This window comes from Bison bison, unplaced genomic scaffold, assembly GCF_000754665.1.
Source record: "Bison bison bison isolate TAMUID 2011002044 unplaced genomic scaffold, Bison_UMD1.0 scf7180017864346, whole genome shotgun sequence".
NCBI classification, from domain to species: domain Eukaryota; kingdom Metazoa; phylum Chordata; class Mammalia; order Artiodactyla; family Bovidae; genus Bison; species Bison bison.
Genome location: NW_011494918.1, coordinates 2998114 through 3003862, shown reverse-complemented (window position 1 = coordinate 3003862; position 5749 = coordinate 2998114). Strand labels below are relative to the sequence as shown.

General features: G+C 48.1%; 1 pseudogene across 1 annotated transcript; it reads left to right on the top strand.

Annotated features, from left to right (window-relative positions):
- The first annotated feature begins 3398 nt into the window (after positions 1-3398).
- Positions 3399-4810, top strand: LOC104999185 (annotated as a pseudogene). The gene has a single exon (XR_826558.1). The product of XR_826558.1 is annotated as a splicing factor 45 pseudogene (transcript).
- Positions 4811-5749: the final 939 nt, after the last annotated feature.

Here is a 5749-nt window from a genome sequence, read left to right as displayed (position 1 = left end):
CCTTGCATGTTCTTCAGTGTTTTCTCACTTTTATGTGATTACATAAATGTAGGTCTGCTTTCTATTCAGACATACCTTGCAGCTAACCATCAGATGTGTTTGAAACCAAAACTTTTTTTGATTAAATGCTTTGGCTCTACAATTAATAATTTTAACTATACTAACACTCTAACACTCTAACACTTATACTTTTTCTCGATTTTTAATTCCAGTCACAACCTCAAAGCTCTTTTTCTATTAGGTTGGCCAAAAAGTTTAAAACCCAAACAAATTTTTAGCCAACTCAATACTATGCTCATACGAGTGAATGTGTTTGTGCTGTTTTTATACTGTCTCTTGCATGTAGCCTGTGTGGTGACCCAAGGTTGAAAAAGCAGATAAAACCATGAAGGGTCTTGGAATGCAGGAATGGAAAACCAGACTCTTGGTGACCTTCCCTCCCATCCCCAGTGATGTAACTGTTAATGAATTTCAGGTCCTCCTGACCAGTATAACCTGTCTCCTCTCCTTCCTCATATAGGGAGAAGGTATTTGCCTTATTCTCTGCACCCCGCCCCCACCCCCCAACCAATATACCTATCTCACCCAATCAGCAAATGACTCGTAAGACCCCTATCCCACTCCTTACACCCAGGGTATAAAAATGAATCAAAAACCCCTGCTCACTGTCGGCTCTCCCTGACTATCAGGAAGTCAGCCCTCTGTGCTGGCAGCCACTCTCCCCTCCCCACTCTCATAAACTTTATTCTTCTTTCATCCTGCCTCGTGTCTGGAAATTCTTTTCCAACCCGCACACAGACCACAACATTTTTGGTGGCCCGTAAGGAGATTTTGGGGTCTCTTCCCCCACCTCCTTGCTTCTCCTTTCTCATAGGGACCCTCTGCAAATAGGCAAGGGCTGTGGAAGCAACTGAGGAACTCAGGCCAGGGTTACCTTCTGGTATGTTCCAAAGGCCCCACTGCTCACTGTGCCCCAGTAGCTGCTGCCTGAATGGGTGAGGGTCTCTCCTTTTTCTCCTTTCCAATTGAGGACTAGGCCAACCAATACTGTGTGGGCATGGGTCATGCACTTAAAAGCCATTCGGGCGCCTGCCACACGAAGACTCCCGTGTGAGGATGAGGGGGACACGGAATGGATCGGGCCACAAGGGCATCCGCGCCCAGCAAGACAACTTCTGTGCACTGTGTCAGACACAGTGGTTGAAGCAAAACAGAGATCATTGTCCCCTGGCCACTGCCTCCCCAATAGGATTTTAAGGGGGAATCCTCAGTTCTCTTTCTGTCTACTCTCGCCTCCTCTTCCTTGGCCTGGATTGGCTCCAAAGGACCTCACAGACCCCAAGTCATCCTGGAAACTGCCTCCACGTCCCTGAGGATCTTCTAACGGTGAGTCAATTAGCTGATGGCCAGGATCTCCCCGTCTGCTCCTGGCGCCTTAGTAGCACGGTCCTACGGTTTACACTGGCCACCTCTCAGTCGGATGCGACTGTTGGGATGATTGACATTTTGCCTCAGTCGCAGGGAAGCCTTTTGCTAGTTGGTGATTCTCAGTACCCCCATTCTACAGCATATAAGCTAAGGATGGGTTCTGGTACATCTTGGGCGCCTTCCTCAGACGCACCCCTTGGCTGTATCCTCAGGAATTGGAAGATGTTTGACCCAGACAATCTCATGAAAAAGAGACTTGTCTATTTCTGTAGCTCGTCCTGACCACAATACCAATTAGGAAATCAAGAACAATGGCCTTTTAATAGGACATTAAACTGTTAATACAATCCACCAACTTGACCTCTATTGTTGGAGACATGGATAAGATTCTGAGGTTCCTTATATTCAGGACTTCATGGCCCTTCAAGCCAGAATCTGGGCTTGAGGAAGACACGTTGTGTGTGCCTATCCACTACAGCTCTACTGCCTCGCATCTGTCCTCAACCTCCTCTTACACCAGATATTCTAGATGGCCCTTCCTATCCCTGATTTCATCCTTCTTCTCAACTTTTGCCCCACAATCCCCGCCTCCCTATCCAGTGGCAGATTTTCTTTCTCCTCCCCGTACTCGATCTTGGACAGCCCAATGCTTGGAGCCAAGTCCTAATATGCTCCCCCAAGGGAAGTTGCTAATGGAGACTCAGGCACTATCAGAGTCCATGTCCCCTTCCCTGTGTCTGACCTCTCTCATATACAGGGCAAATAGGTTCTTTTAGTCAGGACCCTATCACCTTTACCAGAGAATTTCAGGCCCTCACCATAGCCTTTGAACTGACTTGGCAAGATGTTCACATAATTCTAACTACTTGTTGCACCCATAAAGAAAAGAGCAGGATCTGGGCTTTAGCTCAGACTTGGGCAGATGAGCACATGCCCGAAACCCTAATGCAAAAAGGGCAGGGACAGAGGCAGTCCCTCAGGCAGACCCAGGATGCAAATACCAAGCAAATGAAAGTGGGCCAGCAGGTGGACTTACTAGGAGAAATTACATGATTACTTGTCTACTAGAAGGCATGAAAATAGGCAATTATCAAACCTGTTAATTATAATAAACTTAGGGAAGTTATGCAGGAACCTTCTGAGAACCCAGCCCTTTTCCAGGCCCAATTAGTAGAAGCTATGAGAAAATACACCAATCTAGACCCAGAGACACCCAAAGGACAGGCCATTCTTGCAGTCTACTTTATAAGTCAGGCATCCCTGGACAGTAGACAAAAGTTACAAAAACCCCACAAATCTCATCCTCTGTTTTGCTTGATATGGCCTTTAAAAATAGGGAGGAACCTTCTAGGAATAGGCAGGAACAGAAGGAGGAAGAAAAATTAAAGTGACATGCTCAGTACATGGCTCTTGCCATTAGTCAGTCCCTCCCATAGCAGGGATCAAAGGGTGCTCCTCCCCCTTCTCAGAAATCTCTGATGACTTGCTTCCAGTGTGGTCAGTCAGGGCACGCTGTCAGGAACTGCCATGCTCCATCACCCCTACCTCTTGCCCTTACTGTCACCAGAAGGGCCACTGGAAGAGGATTTGTCCCTCATGCCAACAGCACTGCCAACCAAAACCAGGGGTACTTCGGAACTTGGCAATCAGAATCAAAGTTGAAGTCAGGCCGCGGAGTCTGCGTAGGGGTTGGCGCCGGAGCGGTGCTGCGGTCGGGGGCTGACGCCGAGCGCCCAGCCCGCGGTGTCGGCGGCGCGTCGGCCTCGGTGCGCCACTGCGGCCCGGGAGCGTCGGCCGGGCGGGCCGGTTCAGGTCATAACAGAGTCTTGTTAGTGCACTTGTTGTTTTCAGTGTTTGCCGCAGAGAGGATGCACGAATCAACTGTGACATATTTACAAGTACTCGAGGCAGCTAAAGTGAAGATACATATACTTTTTTAAGGAATGGATGCAACAAGCTGTGTTGCACTGAACTGAGAAGATGTCCTTGTACGATGACCTGGGAGTGGAGACCAGTGACTCAAAAACAGAAGGCTGGTCCAAAAACTTCAAACTCCTGCAGTCTCAGCTCCAGGTGAAGAAGGCAGCTCTCACTCAGGCCAAGAGCCAGAGGACAAAACAAAGTACAGTCCTTGCTCCAGTAATCGACCTAAAGCGAGGCGGCTCTTCGGATGAGCGGCAGATCGTGGACACTCCACCGCACGTGGCTGCAGGCCTCAAGGACCCTGTTCCCAGCGGGTTTTCTGCAGGAGAAGTTTTGATCCCCTTAGCTGATGAATATGATCCCATGTTTCCTAACGATTATGAGAAAGTAATGAAGCGCCAAAGAGAGGAGCGACAGAGGCAGCGGGAGCTGGAAAGACAGAAGGAAATAGAAGAGAGAGAAAAGCGGCGTAAAGACAGACATGAAGCTAGTGGGTTTTCCAGGCGACCTGATCCAGATTCTGATGAAGATGAAGATTATGAGCGAGAGAGGAGGAAAAGAAGTATGGGCGGAGCTGCCATTGCACCTCCCACGTCTCTTGTGGAGAAGGACAAAGAATTACCCCGAGACTTCCCTTATGAAGAGGATTCACGACCTCGCTCACAGTCTTCCAAAGCTGCTATTCCTCTCCCAGTGTACGAGGAACAAGACAGACCCCGATCCCCAACCGGCCCTGGCAACTCCTTCCTCGCCAACATGGGGGGCACGGTAGCACATAAAATCATGCAGAAGTACGGCTTCCGGGAAGGCCAGGGTCTCGGGAAGCATGAGCAGGGCCTGAGCACAGCGCTGTCGGTGGAGAAGACCAGCAAGCGGGGCAGCAAGATCATCGTGGGCGACGCCACCGAGAAAGACGCAGCCAAGAAGTCAGATTCAAATCCATTAACTGAAATACTTAAGTGTCCTACCAAAGTGGTCCTACTCAGGAACATGGTTGGTGCAGGAGAGGTGGATGAAGACTTGGAAGTAGAAACCAAGGAAGAGTGTGAAAAATATGGCAAAGTTGGAAAATGTGTGATATTTGAAATTCCTGGTGCCCCTGATGATGAAGCAGTACGAATATTTTTAGAATTCGAGAGGGTTGAGTCAGCAATTAAAGCTGTTGTTGATCTGAATGGGAGGTATTTTGGTGGACGGGTGGTCAAAGCATGTTTCTACAATTTGGATAAATTCAGGGTCCTGGATTTGGCAGAACAAGTTTGATTTTAAAAACTAGAGCCTGAGTCATCTCCAGCGATCCTTCAGCGAGCTGCAGACTGAGCAGAGGAGAACAAGGCGTCAGGGGGCCTTCATGGCTATGCGTGCAGAGACTCTGTAAGACTTCTAAGATATATGTTGACTGATCCCTTTTTTATTTTGTGGTTTTTTAATATAGTATAAAAATCCTTTAAAAAAAACAAACAAACAAACAAACAAAAAAACAAAGTTGAAGTCAGCTTCAACTGTCGGTGGTAGTCGACTATCAAGAACAGGAGCCAGACTTCATTTTGGGTCTTGACTTCCTGGAAGCAGATGGCTGAAGGTGCCCGGGGCTTAGTCTACAGGCTCCCAAATTCCCTACAAAACCGGAGGAGCCCCGGGTAACCCTGAATGTGGTGGGGGCCACTGTAACCTTTCTGATTGACACCAAGGCTACTTCTTCAGCCCTAACTTCCTTCTCTGGGCCCACTTACTATTCCTCAACCCTCCTAACAGGGACAGATGGACAGCCTTCCTATGCCTGTTTCTCTCCCCTTGTTCCTGCGAAAACACTCTGTTCACCCACTCCTTCTTAGTCGTCCCAACCTGCCCCCTACCCCTGCTAGGCCGAGATCTATTAGCTAAACTTAAAGCCATCTTATCATTTACATGGCTTTAACAACCACCATGGAACCAGTCCTACCTAAAATTCCACCCAAGATCCTCAGGCAAGTTCCTCCAGAGGTATGGGATACTTCTACTCCTGGCAGGTCTGTTACAGCCACTCCAGTAGTTATCTATCTAAAGGATCCTAGCTCTTTCCCTAGAGTACCTACCTCAATATCCTCTTAAGGGAGGAAGTATTAATAGGATCAATGCCTCTAATCTCCAAATTCTTCCAAACTGGACTTCTAATCCCATGTAATTTTCCCGGCAATACCCAGATCCTGGCAATAAAGAAACCTGACAGCTCTTAGTCCAAGAGCTGAGGGCTGTTAATCAAGCAGTGATCCCTACTCACCCAATAGTACCGAAGCCATATAACCTTTTAAGTCAAATTCCTTCACAAACCCAATATTACTCTGTCCTTGACCTCAAAGATGCCTTCTTCTGCATTCCAGCCCACCCTGACTCCGAATTTTTATTTGCCTTTGCATGG